The sequence below is a fragment of the Vipera ursinii genome (genome assembly GCF_947247035.1).
Source record: "Vipera ursinii genome assembly, chromosome: 5".
Lineage (NCBI taxonomy): Eukaryota > Metazoa > Chordata > Lepidosauria > Squamata > Viperidae > Vipera > Vipera ursinii.
This window is the reverse complement of record NC_139518.1, coordinates 33,692,056-33,709,808: the sequence shown is the minus strand read 5'-3', so window position 1 is coordinate 33,709,808 and position 17,753 is coordinate 33,692,056.

Here is a 17,753-nt window from a genome sequence, read left to right as displayed (position 1 = left end):
ATAGGGGACATTCCTCTGTCCTAGTCCTATTAGACCTCTCAGCGGCTTTCGATACCATCGACCATGGTATCTTGCTGCGGCGTCTCAGGGGATTGGGAGTGGGAGGCACAGTTCTTCAGTGGTTCTCCTCCTATCTCCTGGGACGCTCGGAGTCGGTGTTGGCAGGGGGGCAGAGATCGGCCCCTAGGTCTCTCGTTTGTGGAGTTCCTCAGGGGTCGGTTCTCTCGCCTCTCCTGTTCAACATCTATATGAAACCGCTGGGTGAGATCATTCGTGGTTTTGGAGTTGGGTATCATCAGTATGCCGATGATACCCAACTTTTCTTTTCGACCCCAAACCACCCCAGTGATGCCCTCGCCGTGATGTCCCGTTGCCTGGAGGCGGTTCGGGTCTGGATGGGGAGGAACAGACTTCAGCTCAACCCTGACAAGACTGAGTGGCTGTGCATTCCGGCATCCCGGGACATTCCAAATGTTCCATCTCTTTCTATGGGGGGTGAGCTCTTACCCCCCGTGGATAGGGCTCGCAACTTGGGAGTCCTTCTAGATTCACGGCTTACTTTGGAAGAGCATATAGTGGCCGTGACTAGGGGGGCTTTCGCCCAGGTTCGCCTGGTGCGCCAGTTGCGGCCCTATCTGAACCGGGATGCCCTGTGTACAGTCACTCATGCGCTCGTGACCTCTCGCCTTGACTACTGTAATGCTCTCTACATGGGGCTTCCCTTGAAGACCACTCGGAGGCTCCAACTGGCACAGAATGCGGCCGCGAGAGTTGTCTTGGGAGTTTCCCGGTACTCCCATGTTACACCTTTGCTCCGCGAGCTGCATTGGTTACCAGTTGTCTTTCGGGTGAGGTTCAAGGTGTTGGTTACGATCTTTAAGGCCCTACATGGCATGGGTCCGGGTTACCTCAGGGACCACCTGCTGCCGGCATCGACTCCCCTCCGCCCTGTGCGTTCCCACAGAGAGGGCCTCCTCAGGGTGCCGCCAGTCAGGGAATGTCGACTGGTGGCCCCCAGGGGGAGGGCCTTCTCTGTGGGGGCTCCGGCTTTATGGAATCAATTGCCGGTGGAGCTCCGGATGGCACCAGACCTTCGAACTTTCCGTCGGGGCCTGAAGACCCATCTGTTCGAATTAGCTGGTCTGGCCTGATGGGGGATTATGGGCTTTTAATTGTTTTTAATCTGTACTTCTGTTTTTAATTGGGCATGGATTTAATTCTTTTTAATTTTTGTATAGTGTTTCTTATGTATGCCCTGTGAACCGCCCTGAGTCCCACCAAGGAGAAGGGCGGTATATAAATCAAATAAACTATAACTATAACTATAACTATAATGGGTACTTTATAAATTGCCAGAGTTCCCAATCTGTGACAAGGTTCATATTTATGAATATCAATCAAGGTAAAAGCTGCTTTCTTGACAACCTAAATATATAATACTTGAATATTTCTTTAGGACATGTAATACAAAACATTGCCAACCTATTAAGTCTATTGTATAGTTCAAATAACTTCCATTCCATTGGCCTGAAGTTGTAAGTTTGCATTGCTTCCCTTTGGGGCTTTGTAATAAATTTGCTTTTCAGCTACACTTCAGCAGATTCTAAGTATAAGAATTATTAATGTCTGTGTTGAATTATTAATTTCTGTGTTTTGATACTTATATAAACAAAAAGGACTTAACCAAACTTGTAAAAGGACTTAACGAAACTTTGTTTTGTGTTCAGGGATGTCCTGCATTTGGCCATATTACCTTCCAATTCATCCAAAGTTTTAGTAGCAGATCATACTCACTTGTCCTATTCATCTACCCCTCCCTATAAAATATGGTATGCAAACCAGAATAATTTGTTTATCCCAATTTAACCATATGGATTAGATTTGAAACTAAGAATAAAGTCTGAGGTTTTCCACCATTTATTTAAAACAGCTTTAATCATTTAACAATCTTCCACATTGAAATATGCTAAACCAATTCAATTTTCTATGAATTGTTCAACAGTTATACTATTGCCTGATTTATACAATCTTTTGGCAATCTCATTTTATATTTTGTCATAGTCAAACAGCAAACAAATTTATTAGTCTACATGTAGACAATAGTGATTATATACCAGAGCAAATTTAATTATCTTGAAAAATTCAGAAACTTAGGGGTCATTTAGTAAATTGTCTGTTTTATCAGAATCAAAACTTAAATTTGAAATATTGTGTCCTGTTACTAAATACATTGATGAATTCGCAAACAGCTATAACTCATCCACTTTTTCTAGTATAGACTTAAAACCATAATTTGCTTTATCATGATTATTGCAAAATGTCAGATGGTGATAATTATTACAATACTTGTAATAATTGTAAAACTTTTAAAGATTTTTTGGGAGGGCAAGTCAATTTTAATTTGATTTTGTTTCTACTTTATTTTTAAGGGATTATACATGTTTCTTTTTATTTTTTTGGACAGTAGAACTGCCAGAAGATCTAAAATATATGTATAGGGTTATTCTGTTCTATTAATCATCTAAGCTATTACTTTTCTTTACTCTGGTGAATGAGTCCAATTTGTATGAAAATAGCATATATTGGAGATGTTCTTTGATAAGTTAAATCTACAGCATTTAAGACAAAGGCAAAGTTTAGAACTTATAAAGAATGGGGAAAATTTCTCCAGTTAATTGAAAACAGTTAATGATTTGCTCTTTTTATGTCAGTCCCAAACTGCTTTGTCTAGAAATAAAAATGAGTCTTTTGGAGCAATTATTCCATATTGAAAATTTCCTTTTTCTCTCGGGTATGTTTGCATTCACCAGTAAAGCTTCAGAAATAGTCCCCAGGGAAATTTATTTCCAATTGCATATGGAAGAATGTATCATAGTAAAATAAACTTTATGAGTCTGGAGCAAGCACTGTGTCTGTGTGTCTGGCAGGAGCATCTGGGACTGTAACTCCTAAGCTGGGAGAGTGGCTCCAACAGATTCCAGGAACAGCTTCAGAGCTCCCTGTCCAGTGCTCTTCAACACCTTCATCAATGATTTGGACGATGGGATAGATGGGTAACTCATCAGATGACACTAAACTGACAGGAATAGCCAACACTCCAGACGATAGCCTTAAGATACAGAAGGATCTTGGCATACTTGAACATTGGGCACTATCTAACAAAATGAAATTCAATGGTGAAAAAAGATGTTGAGACTCTAGAAAGAGTACAGAGAAGAGAAACAAAGATAATCAGGGGACTGGAGGCTAAAACATACTGTATAAGGAACGGTTGCTGGAATTGGGTATGTCTAGTTTAATGAAGAGAAGGACTAGGGGTAACATGATAGCAGTGTTCCAATATCTCAGGGGCTGAAACAAAGAAGAGGGAGTCAAGCAATTCTCCAAAGTACCTGAAGTCAGGAGAAGAAGCAGTGGATGGAAACTGATCAAAGAGAGAAGCATTCTAGAACTAAGGAAAAATTTCCTTAGAACAATTAATCAGTTAGAACAATTAATCAGTGGAACAACCTGTCTCCAGAAGCTGTGAATGCTCCAACACTGGAAGTTTTAAGAAGAGAAGTTTTATAACTCATAGAACTTTTTTGAAAATTCTAGACTAATATCAAATTAATAAGCCTTTTGTTGAGGTTGCCAGATAGCCATAAAACATGAATAGTAATTATTAAGAAGAATTATTAAGAAAGTTTCTCGTTTGTCAACAAATTATTAAAATTCAGCTTTCCTAAACAATTATGAGAAAACTTCTGCCAACAGCTAATTTGTGTAATATTTAGAATTAACATGAAATGATTATCATATTATATAAAGCATCTATAATTTATAATTAAGCAATGCAGTGAATTGTGAAAACCATTCACTGAATTCTAAGAATAAAACTGCAAGTTGTTCGGGTTTTGCAATAAGGCCCTCTTCTAGTATCAAATAGCTATAATTATGAACCCACATTCTGCTCTCATTTTAGAAAACATAATTTAAATTCCTAGTAGTAAGGTAAAAGTTATTGTGTATGCTTAAACAACAGCACTGCAAGCATACCAAGCATTAGTGCCAAAAGTACTAAAAGCCTCATGTGATAAATTCTCAACCATGATATTTTTGTTAAGCCTGCAAGAGTACTGTACTTACAAGCAGTGAGAGGTTTTAGGGTGCCACCAGTGAAGGACATTAATGGATACAGTTAATTTACAAAACTATACATGTATATGTATTTGAGTTTAAAATGAAGGTGCAGAATATTGATACTCTCAAAAGCATAGGCTCAGGTCCAGCATATATTGTCTCTTCAATACACCTCTTCTGAATATAATCATTCATTAAACACTTTTCAACATCATATAAAAAGCTGAAATGCTCCCAACCAGCATCTGATTTTTATGAGGCTTAAATATAAGTATGTGCAAAATATACCATGCATAGATTGCTCTACAAAAGGAATAACTTTTTTTTAAGTTAATGCCTGAACCAAACCACGTTTTAGGTATTTTGGTCAATGAACAGGATGAAACAGGACTGTCCTGATCTGGCCAGATGTGATTCAGTTGATGATAGGAGACAACAATGTGAAGTCATTTATAAAATTGGAAGGGTAGTGGGTAGGCCGGTAAAATACACTGTGATGAGACATCAGTGATAAGAGAAATAATAGTTAAAGGAAAAAAGAGATGAGAAGATTGGAAACAGATGAATGAATAGAAAATGGGGGCAGTTAAGCCACTGGTAGTAACTGGAGGGTAAGAAATCAAAACCTGGGAAGACTAGGGATAGGTAGGATATACCACTCTCAAATCTTGGTTGAAAATACAGAAGAAATCATGAAATGGCTGATGTAAAATGAAAGGAGAAAGAGGATTCATCACACCGTATCTTACTCTGTTCAGATTTTATTTTATCCCAAAGCCAGAACCACTAAAGCATTCCAGGTTTGGCTTCTACCAGACCATGGCTGATCTGAAATGATTAAAACAGACCCACCAAACTGCAATAATTTATTCTAGTTTCACCCCCATTTTATGCAAGCCCCCATTTAAAAGATATCACCTTATGACACTAGTATTAATGTCACTGCTCACTTAAAAGTTATATTTAAGAATTATTGTGCTATTCATACTGATGAATTGCAGATTGGTAATGGAATGTCTCATAAGGTTATAGACAATGATCTAAAGTGATACTCTACAAAGTGAAACATTATTCGGAAGTGCTAAAGCAGCAAAATCCTTTGGATATTCCTGGCTGTTTGCACATGCATGTGCATGATCAATTATTTGACTGGCGATCCAAGCAAAAATCCCTTTTGTATACATATGCACAACCTTCAAAGCAGCTGCAGAAGACATAACACACCTGTTTTGAATGTTTCTGCCATCTTAAGCCTAAAATGTAATTAGTCTACACTTGCAACCTAACTGCACTGATAGGCTGTCATATGATGCATTACATTGCCATTGATCTCATTAATTTTTAGCCAGTGATTATAATGCCATGCTGCCTTCCCTACTGTAGTATAGCCCTCAATATGACAGATCCGATTACTTTCAACTTTCTCAACTCTCCATCATTTTATTTTCTCAAAAAATGGTTGCTAGATTTTCTAGATTTCTAAGACAAATATGATGAAAAAAATACCTTTGACAAAGCCAACAAGGATCATCAATGTGAATCAGAACCAAACTGCTCACTTGGTTTTATTTTATTCTATGTTTCATTGGCATGTTACAAGGCTCTTATTTTTAAGTCTGTAATCTCATACAGACTTAAGAGAGAGCAAGTGTGGCATAATGGTAGTGTTGTGATTCAGCGTCAGCCTGTGGTTCCGGCAGCTGAGTTGGATGATTCTGAAGAGGAGGAGGAGGAGGAGGGGTTTGGAGAGCCTTTGGTGTCAGAGGAAGGTTCTGAGGCACTGCAGGACTCTCAGCCTGGCCCTTCCTGTCTTGTTCTTCATCAGACTCAGCCATGTGAGCACGAGGGATTGGAAGAAGATGATCCACAGCTGGCTCTGTTCAGGGACTCTAGGAACAGGAGGCAATCTAGCAGAGCAGAACAGAGGAAGACAATGAGGCAACTCAGGAGAAGGCAATGAGAAGCCATGCCTTGGTACTGCTGATAAAAGGGGAAGGTGTGGGAGGTGCTGGTTGCTGAAGGCAACCGTTTGAAGATCTTCTGCTAGAGTCCTGGTCTATTATTCTTGTTTAACTCTTGTTTGAACTTTTGGTTTAACTCGTGAACTTTTTGTTTAACTTTTGTTTGAACTCTTTGTAAATAAATTTGGTTGGGTTTTTTTCCAGCCTGTTGACTATAAAAAGGGGTTGTCCCTGACATTCAAACAGGGCCAGTCGGAGGCAATGACAAATCACTTCTGGCCAAGAAAATTGGCAATGCAGTCTCCAAGAATTAGACATGATTGAACAGGAAGAAAAAGAATCTGATACACACACACACACACACACACACAAACACACACACACACACACACACACACACACACACAAGTTTGCCAAGAAGTTTAGAAGAAAGCTAAATAAAAATAGACACATTGATGTCTTTCAGACCAGTTAATCTGGACTCTATCATCTGAGCATACTTCATAAAACATCTTGAAATTCTGAGAGCTTTAATCCAATGCATCTGAATGGAAGCAGATTGTGAAATGCTCATGTATATAGGAGTATTTTTTTAACCTTGCATTGTCTAATAGAAATACTATATAAGTAATATACAAAACTTGTCTTTCTTTAAATATTGGCAAGTTTATTTGCCTATACAAATCAGTTAATCATTCTTCCATTGCTATTTCAGCCTCCTCTATACAGTTCCTCTATTAAACAGAGATTGCTTTTGCATGATTATGCACAGCCTTCCACTGTTTCTCACATTCATGCCTTATTCATTTTGTTTGTCAGTGCTTTCACTGGGAGACCATCCATAGCTTATCAATAGACTGTGATAGATCAGCTTTGCAATTTAAATACTGAACCAACAGATGTTTAACATCTTGCAACACATTCTAATGATGAAGTCCAAAATAGTAGCCTTTGAATTCATTCTAATACAGATGCATATTTTAAATAAATATGGTTTGTCTCTTAAACCTTCTGCTTTTTTTGCTTTGGGGTTTAGCTCTTTTTCTCATAGGTTGAGTTCTGATGAGGGATTTCAAGATCAGAAGATTCATCAGGTATACATACGATGTATTGCAAGCATTTTAATTAAAGCATTATATTTGTTTCTAAGACATGTTGGTAGTTCCAAAGCAAGCATAGATGGATATGGTACAGGCAACCTCTCTCTATCTGCCAGTCACTTCTTAAAGAAGACATACTTTTTGGGGATGTTATGATATCTGTGTAAATCCAGAAGTATGGTTTATTTCAATGGAGAAAATGTCAAGGAAGAAATGGTGAGAGAGCCAACTTGTGCTTGCATCTTGTTATCATCTCTGTCTTGGGCCTGAACTATCTTTGCTTTCTTGCTTGGATCAAAACATCACACTCATTAGTTGATAGCATAAGTATAGAGTGCATCCTATTTCAGCCTGGTTTTTATTTTAACAACAATCCAATTTGTTCGATTGTTTATATTATGTAATTCTTCTTATTTTAAAATACATCATTTATATATTAAGGGAAAGAAATGGACTATCAATAAAGTCTGATTTAATATGTAGGCATGCCATGTTGGCACTGATATATGAAAAGATCAATATCTATAATTTTTAATAACTTTAACAGCACATTTTTTCAAAAATAACAATTGATGTGGCTAAGTAGAAAAAAGCATATTTGAAATTATAATAACTTTAAACTGTTACTTGCATTGTTCAATGATGTATTCTCCTTATAAATATGCTACCTTTTTGGAATATTAAAATGAAATATTCCATGCTGAACTATATGAAGGAAATAAAGAAATAGCACACAACACTTTAAAAAAAAAACACAGACATGTCAAAATGTTAATAAAATTAATTATTACTTTGCATATTAACAGCTCAAATATTTACTTGCAGCAGAAGTCTGGCAACATCTAAATTCTAAATTATAATTTAGCTATAATCCTATGCATACACCATCCAGAGGAAGTATAAATGAATTCAATGGGCTTTGTCTTTATGTAAATGATGGAATGTGCTAATTTTTAAAATGGCATTTTGTCTTGTCAGATATTTGAGTGCAGCCTTCCTTTAGAGAAGAAAGTGCTGCATTTTACTTAGCAGAACAAAAAGGGGTGACTTTACCTTGCTTCGCTTAGCATGTGAATCAGCTGACTGAGGTAGGGCGAATTCCCCAACTTGTATGAGTTTTCAGACAGTGAAAAAGGCTGCTACATGACGTAGTGTGATCTCCTTTGCTCAAGATATCCAGAGGTTGGAGGATCCTCTATTAGCTATATTTATCTCTAATAAAATACAGCTCATATATTACATTAGTCTATTATCTAAGATAACTGGGCAGGGGATTAGATAACACAAGATCCTTTGTAACTTTATGATTCTGAGATAAGTTACAGGCCATATTTAGTTTTTCATTCATTGTTCTAATTCACTCCTGCAGAACTGACAAAAGTTCTTTCATTTATAACGGACACAAAATTAATAAGAGTTGGGTGATTAATGCTAATTCTATAGATATTAATAACTTCCCAGTTGTTTCACTACAATATTGGAAGAACCAAACAGAAGCTGTATCAAAAAGAAAAAAAGTAGCATTTTTTTATTAACTGTGGATTTAACCAAGGATAAGGTTCCTATCAAGGACAGATTATTAGAATTGTTTTTGACTCTATCACTAGAATTTTACAATTTTACAATCCTACTAGGATTTTTATTTTTTTCTCTTTTGTTGTGTGCTTAAGACCAGGGCTTTTCAAGCAGTGGTACGGGTACCATCTGTGGTACATTGGCACCTGGCAGGTGGTACGCGACCATCCTAGAAAAGTGGTAGCGGGGGAGGGGAATGAGCTGAACCGGTGGCATATATTGAATGCCGGTCTAGTCTTTTGGATTAACTTTATATCAGATACCTCATAAAATGGTCTGTGCTTTTCCCTTAGTAAACAAAGTTTTAAAATATTGTTGCTTTTCAAAAAAATAGGTAGCATTATGGAAATTATTTCACTTTCTGTTGTTCCTTTTAAAAAAAAATATCCACAGGAAAAAGGCAGCACAAACTGTAACAGCTGTATTTCCCTTATACATTAGATTTAAGTGGAAAGTGCCAAGTAAGGCTCCACCTTCAAGAGATAGATGGTAACAATGGGATCTACCAAAGTACAATCCTGAACCAGAATGTGGAGCAGTGTGGTATGAAAGTCCAAAGCTCTTCTGATAGAGGAGATTTGAGCTCCTCCCTTTTTACCTTCTGGGCTCCGTTGTGTTCAACCTCAGTGTTGTAGGACTCCTAGTTACTTTCTATAGACTTTATGAAATACCCAAATAAAAGTCCAGCGTTTCCCTTGTTGCATCGGATCTTTGATACTTTTATAATACAAGAAATATGTTTCAAGAATCAAAACATAAGAATATTTAAAGTCTTGTTTTGTCTTGATACACATATAGAAGGGATATTTTCTCAATTTAATTCATAAAATAATGTAATTGAATAGTTGTGGCATAACTGAAATGTTTCTGGCTGACATTTAACTACATTAACAGGACTTCCTGGCTATGTGATTCTAATGCAGTCTGAACCCTCAGATCCAGGTAAACTGTGTGTAGTATGCATTATTTTAGATGGGTGTGCATTCAAAATGCAATTTGAAAATTCTACTACTTTATTATCATAACAGCAAAAGTAAGTTTCCAGTTATTTGGAGAAAAAACCCTTCACCATTCAGAAACAGTGTACATGTGTATTCCTTTGAATAGGCTTTAATTAAGTCTTCGGAGAAGGGCGGGATATAAATGGAATTAAATAAAATAAAATTAATTTCAGTATTAATTTAAGTATTTAGTAAGTATTTAGTATTAATTTAACCAAATTAGTTTCTCTTTATTTAATTTGCCATCTTCAGTGTTTGTATAAATTGAATAAATATATAACAGTGAAGCTGGAAATGTTTATAGCATGAATAATCATTATTTTTTTCACTGTTAAAAGGCATCCTTGACTAGATGCCTTATATTTCTTTTAGTTAGACATAAATGAGGGTATAAAACATAAGAGCCCTAGTGAAGCAGTGATTATGCAATATTGCCGACAAACTCTGCCCGCAGTCTAGAGTTTAATCCTGACAGACTTCAAGGTTGACTCAGCCTTCCATCCTTCCAAGGTCGGTAAAATGAGGACACATATTTTTGGGGGCAATATGCTTACATTGTAACTTGCCCAGAGAATGCTGTAGGAAAAATATGGCTTCTGGAATTTTTTCCAATTCTTTCCTAACATTGGCCATATGTAAGTGTACACTTGTGTACACACAAGCATGGGGAGACCTGCCAAAATTCTGTTCTGGGTCATTGCCTGGAAGAGAGATAAAGATTAAAACAAAGCATCTCTAAGCCATTTCCCACTGCTTTCATCTATAGCAGGTGTGTCAAACTGCTGGCCCATGAGCCGGACACATTACGAAGAAACTGCGCCCACCCCATTGCCGGCAATGGGGAAAAAGTTCCGATACGTCGCACGACGTCACGCAACATCGCGAGTTTGACATATCTGATCTATAGGAATGCATATGGGAGTTTTCAGAATTTTTTTTTTCAGGTCTTCAACTCCTGGGCAGATCCTACCTAGTTGCTTCTTTTGCTACCATCTCTCCTTATTGTCTTCAAGATTTTGAGACTGATTGTGTCAATGGTCAGAGTGATAGAGCCCCAAACCTATTTACACAATTTCTTTCCAACGTTCTATTGCAAAGTATTAAAACAAAACTGGCTCACATCTTGACATGCTACATTTTTTTATACTTCATTATTTTGTCATGGGATTTATTTTGTAGCCTTCTATTTTTTGACGTATTATATCTATCTTCAGAATAGTTGTATTAACTCCATGGCCCTATGAATACTTCAGTGTTTTATGGCTGATTGTGGTACAGATTAATTCTGTTAAAGAAATGGAAGCCCTTCAAATCACTTTGCCCTAGATCTGAAGTTAGCTAAGCAAATTAATAAACAAAACTATCCCATTTCTGGTGACAAAAATATTGGTGGATCTTTACAAGCGTTGTGAAATGAAGCAATTTCCTTAAATTAAGCCCCAGATATTAGTCAGATATTCAGCGATTGATTTCAGGACATTTAATTAATCCCATTTGTGGGGGAAGGGGGAGAGAAAAAGCAAGCACTTTGACTGTGATAAATTATTAGACAATTCATTATCTGTTTTTCACTTTGAAAACAGAACAGGCAAGAACAGTTATATATCTGCCTTTCAGATTCAATGAATCAATCATTCTCCATCAGCACCATTCCTCCGATAAGCTAAACCAATCACATTTTTAATCGATTTAGAGTGGTGAAAAGTTGCCATAGATATGGGATCCTGCAGCCATCAAAACAGAAAGCCATTTCAGAATTGAAAGTGACAGCTTTATTCATCACATAGTTAACGAGCCTTTGAAGGGAGAGAGTCAAGCTGTCAGAGGCTCTCGGTATATATAAAAATGCTGTTGTAAAATGCTGAAAAAAGCAGCAATGAACAGCTCAATGGAGAAAGATGAAATAAAAATTTCATTAATGTTTTAATGTCTGAACAATGAATTCTACATTTGCAGAACATCTTTCTTTCTTTCCCTTTTCATCTTTAATGCTTGTAAGCTTTCTTACTTACCTCACAATAATTGTCATGTTGAGCACTGTAAAAATAGCACACGTTGACATTTCTGTATGATTTCAAACTGTTCTAGGCTAAGTTTAGAAGGCAAAAAGAAATGCTGAAACCATCAATTTAAAATCTGATCATTTCTTCATTGTTATGTTCTGAAGCCCCTTTTTGGCTGAGCACCCTTTGCAAATATTGTGAAAATCCTGCAGGGATGTTTATAAGATTCTGTAAATCCCTGCTGCGTTTCCTTCTCTGTACCTTTTCTACATTTGTGAATTCACTATATTCCTCTCGGAGCCAGCAAGCATGTCACTTAATCATCCATTTGCATATCATGCCTAATAGCAGTTTGTCTTTCTGTTGCACTGAAATTAGAAAAAGAGAAATGTGTGTTTTTAATATGTATGTATTGACAGGCTGCATAAATATATAAATAAATTCAGCAACCTTCTGTTCTCACATAAAAAGTGTAATTCACAGTAAAGCTTAAAATTATATTACTGTGGAACACTTAATAATTTTGTGGATCTGTGCCTGCCTTTTAATTATTATTGCTGTTGGATTCGCAGTCTTCATACATATATGTCTGCAAATAATAGTGGACTTCAAGAAATAATAATAATAATAATAATAATAATAATAATAATAATAATAATAATAATAATAATAATAAAAAATATTTTTGTTTTTACATATAACTTTCATAATGCTCCCTTAGGCAAAAGACATTCCTTCAGTGATTGTGAGAATGAAAAAAGTATTAATTTGTTTTATAATTATAAAGATATGTGGGAACGCAAAATAAACTTAAAAAATAAAATAAACAATAAGGTACAAGCAGAGGAAAATATAATCCTGCTGGTCCTGCAGATAAGCTCCTCCAGCAGAGCTTTCTTTTACCTGATATACATCATTTTTTTAGAATCACATTAAATAAGCAATGTTTCTTGTTATTCTCACTGGGTCAGGAATTTCATGTAAATATGAAGTTACTTTATTATTTTCCCTTTATAAAATGAAATTTTATGTTAGATGGCCTGGGAAGCAAGAACAGTCAATTCTGTAGCAGCTTTTCTCATCAGACAAATCTATTGAAAAGTTTCATTTAGGATCACTGCATCTCAGAAATTGTGTGATTGTGTTAAAAGCAAAGCTGAAGTACGTGGAAAATTTGTGTGACAAGAACAACAGGATAAGTTTAAAACACCAAGAGATCAAGAAACAGTGGTTCTGGTAAAAGTCAAGGATAATGTTTCTGGAAACTATTATTAGATAGTGACAAACAATCTTCATTGACTCTTGCAATTTATTATAAACAGAGATACTGGAGAAGATCTTTTAGGTTGCCTCAGATTAAAAAAATATGTCAGCAACAATAGCAAAATAAAACAAAATAGAAAAGTTTTGCACAGATTTTTATTTAATGTTCCTCCATCACTTTATTGCTGTATTTATCCCTTTGTCTTCTAGTCTCATACTTCTCTTTGTCATAAATCTTATGTTCTCAGTTTGCAGAAAGGAAAGGACAAGAGGATTGGGCTTTGGGAAAGTGGGCAGAACTAATAAGGATGAAAAAGCAACAGAGGATATGGACAAAGTCTGAAGCTAGCTTAAAAAAACTTGGTCCAAATTTTCCCATTTTGGTAATTTCAGTTAATTATTTAAAGAAGACTTAGAGAGCTCAATCACCTTTATTTTTTAGTTTTGTTTCCAATTCCTCCAGTACTCTGAATCTGTGTGTGTCCTTTATTCCATGATTTATTTATTTATTTTTAGTCTGGAAAAAAATACTTTTTATATTATTTGGGAAAGATGTATGCTACCATTAATTTAAAATATTAATTAATCTTGATATTTTATAAGAACTGCCCACAAAATTATACCCTCGCTTTGTAAAGTTGCATATTAAATTATTCAGTAACACTGAACAGATTTTTTTAACATTATTCCTTGTCTACCTGAGAAATGTCTTTTTCTGTAATATTTACTTGAGGTTAGACACTGAATTATAAAATTAAATGTTACTTTGTTCATTCCTTAACTACAGTAATTTTTCTTTAGTGATTCTATTAACAAATACAGTATGACCTTATTAAAATGGAATACTGTTACTCAGAAGCTGATATTATAGTTGCAAATCAGATAAAAAGATGGAATAGAAAAATGTGGTAATGGGTATGCGAGTTTGGTATGCCTGTATATAGAAGGATTTGTACGTAAAGAGAAAATTTGGTCTTTGTGTATGTGCACTCTTATTGAACTGTATAAATTGCTTTGATTAAGAGACTGGAGATCAAATTTAATCTCATCCTGTTTACTCAAATTAGGATAAATCCTTTGCAACAAGCGTGCAAATTAATTGATCCAAATTCATGAATATGTCACTGCATATATTTTCCTATTTAATAAACCAATTACATTTTAGCTTGTCTCCTGATGCACATTTATAGTGATTTTAAAGTTACCAGAACTGCTGAAGTATGAAATATATTAAACATATGTTAACATATTAATATTGAAGCACTGGAAAATGGCCTTAAAGAATTCAACCATGAAATTTATGAGATGATAAAGTTGACTCTGGATAGACTTGCAATGGGAGATATAAAATATGAATTGTATGCTTTGCTTTGATCAGAAAGGAAGATCTACATACAGAAGATATGTTTGCATTTTATGAAGTTCTCTATATCCATATTGTTGCTGCCATTATTGCTATTGTATGACTACAATTACCCATACACACAACATATATGTTCATATATTGTATTTTTATATTTTTTTTGCTGGATTAGCACAAAGCACCTTACACATGTGATTCTAGTGGTGGATTTTTGCATTAACATAACCACAAATATGGTCAATTTATTATGATGATTATTCACAAAACTCTATTGTTCCCAGAAATACTATTTTGATTTTGACATATTGAGATGAGGTTAATAACAACAAACGGTCAAAATCTGCTAACTGGTAAGAATGTTGGAAATAACTGAGGTAAGGATATGTCCAGTTTTTAGTACCTTTCAATTAAAACAAGACTTGGAAGCAATAACTAGGGATAGAAAAAAAGACCAAAGCTTTATTAAGTAAACACATCAAAGTAATGATCTCATGTCATTTCACATACTAATTCTCAGTAGGTTTTTCCTGAATGTTAGCAATAGCATCAGTTAGTCAATCAATCAATCAATCAATCAATCAATCAATCAATCACATCTTTATTTTGATTAGAATTTTGTACAGTTAAAAAAAAGTCAAATGACATAAACAGAGAGACAAAATAAATAATTTACACAGAACTAAAGATTTGTTTATGTATTTATTTAATGACATTTTTAAGGCCATGATTCTGGATGACATGCAAAATTAAAATAAAATTCAGTAATTAAAGCATTAAAAAGTTATTTGAGCCAGAATATCACATGCTGAAATGTTGGAAACAAAATTAAAGAGCTAAAAGGCTACAGTAGTAGAAAATTTTCTTCATTATTTCTAGGGCCAAAGAAGACTGATAAAGAGTTTTTCAGAATTAGAAGATTTAGTCCACATGCAAGAAAAGTCAGATTTAACCAACTATTGAGAACTCTTAGCTAGGCCATAATCTCCACCTTCACTAGGGCCACTTTTAAATGTTGAGATGTAACTAAAGTCTTGACAGTTTTTCTTTAGATTCTTAGCTTGAATGGTCACCAGACCACCAGATGTTGTATCCCTAAGCCAAACAAACAATCAGGTGCAAAAGCTTAATTTTAGCTTCAGACACAAATATTGTTTAAGTACAGAACAAACCTGTAATGCACTCCCCCACTTCACCACACAAATGCAGAAATCAGCACAACTTTACTACCCTCATCACAGTCTGTGATAACCAGCACTTCTCTAATTCTCATTATGTCATGTGATATCATCCTGTGGGCTCAATTGCTCTTGACAAATGTAGCTAGATAGGCAACCTAAGGGTTGGGAAGCAGTAACCTATAACTTGGTTCTGAGACACTTTTCTTCTATTTCACCTCTGAATAACCAAATGTTTGGTGATGTTCTCTCCCATGCACATATACAATTTATTATCTATAAGTACACATTGGAGATATGCAAAATTCCTTCTGGACAATGATTAGGCCATTCCGGAAGAAATTCTAGAATTTTTGGAATTTTTGAAAATTCTCCCCCCCCCCAAAAAAAAATGTAAGAAGCAGAAAAACAAAGAAAAAAAAGGTAGGTAAAGCAAACCCAGAAGGGAACAAGGAAGAAGATTAAAAGGGCCATCAGTTATTCTTGCCAAAGACCTGGGCGAACAGTCAGGCCCTCTATGCCCTTTGAAATACTAGTAGGGTGAGGTTATTTGAATCTTAGGAAAAGCGTCATTCTAGATGCTGCTACAGAGGAATCACACTTCTAAAGTTCCGTATGTGTCACTGTTTGATGGAACTGGAGTGCACCAACTATGCCTGGGCAGATATTATTGGATTCATTCACAGTGCAAAGTGTATGGTTATGTTGAAGTGAAAATCATGTTTCCACTTTGCATAAAAACTTGGAAGTGATTTAAATAGAGTGTGTTGTTAGAGTGAATATTTGGTTTTGAATGCCTGCTTCATTGTCCATAGTTGTGCCATTGACAAATCCTGTTTTAATTCATTACACTTCTATGAGAAGAAGAAATATCTGAAGACTTGAACTACCTGGATATTGGAACTTAGGTCACTTTGAATTATGTTGTTGTTGTTAGCTGCGAAGTCATGTCCGACCCATCGCGACCCTATGGACAATGTTACTCCAGGCCTTCCTGTCCTCTACCATCTTCTGGAGTCCATTTAAGCTCACGTCTACTGCTTCAGTGACTCCATCCAGCCACCTCATTCTCTGTCGTCCCCTTCTTCTCTTGCCCTCAATCTTTCCCAGCATTAGGCTCTTCTCCAGTGAGTCCTTCCTTCTCATTAGGTGGCCAAAGTATTTGAGTTTCAATTTCAGGATCTGGCCTTCTAAAGAGCAGTCAGGGTTAATCTCCTCTAGGCCTAACCGGTTTGATCGCCTTGCAGTCCAAGGGACTCGCAGGAGTCTTCTCCAGCACCATAGTTCAAAGGCCTCAATTCTTTGGCGCTCAGCCTTTTTTATGGTCCAACTTTCACTGCCATACATTGCAACTGGGAAGACCATAGCCTTGACTATACACACTTTTGTTGACAGGGTGATGCCTCTGCTTTTTAGTGTGCTGTCTAGATTTGCCATGGCTTTCCTCCCCAGGAGCATGCGTCTTTTAATTTCTTGGCTACAATCCCCATCTGCAGTGATCTTGGAGCCCAGGAAAATAAAATCTGTCACTACTGCCATTTCTTCCCCATCTATTTGCCAGAAACTGAGAGGGCCAGATGCCATGATCTTGGTTTTTTTAATGTTAAGTTTCAACCCAAGTTTTGCACTCTCCTTCACCCGCAACAAGAGGCTCTTTAGTTCTTCTTCACTTTCTGCCATTAGAGTGGTATCATCTGTATATCTTAGGTTGTTGATATTTCTTCTGGCAATCTTAATTACAACTTTTGATTCATCTACCCCTGCCTTTTTCATGATGTGCTTTGCATATAAGTTAAATTGGCAAGGTGACAGTATACAGCCTTGCTGGACTCCTTTCCCAATTTTGAACCAATCAGTGGTTCCGTATCCAGTTCTCACTGTTGCTTCTTGGCCCACATATAGGTTTCTCAAGAGACAAATAAGATGGTCTGGTACTCCCATCTCTTTAAGAACTTGCCACAGTTTGTTATGATCCACACAATCAAAGGCTTTAGCATAGTCAATGAAGCAGAAGTAGATGTTTTTCTGGAACTCTCTAGTGTTCTGTTCCTCCCCCCCGGGGTACAAACAGGCACAACTAGCAAGGGTTAATTCCTCAGGCTTTAGTAATTGCCTTCTGATAAGGCCTTGGCACCAAACAGTCAGCCAGTCTGCTGGAATGAGATAACTTCCAAACAGTTACTCAAAATG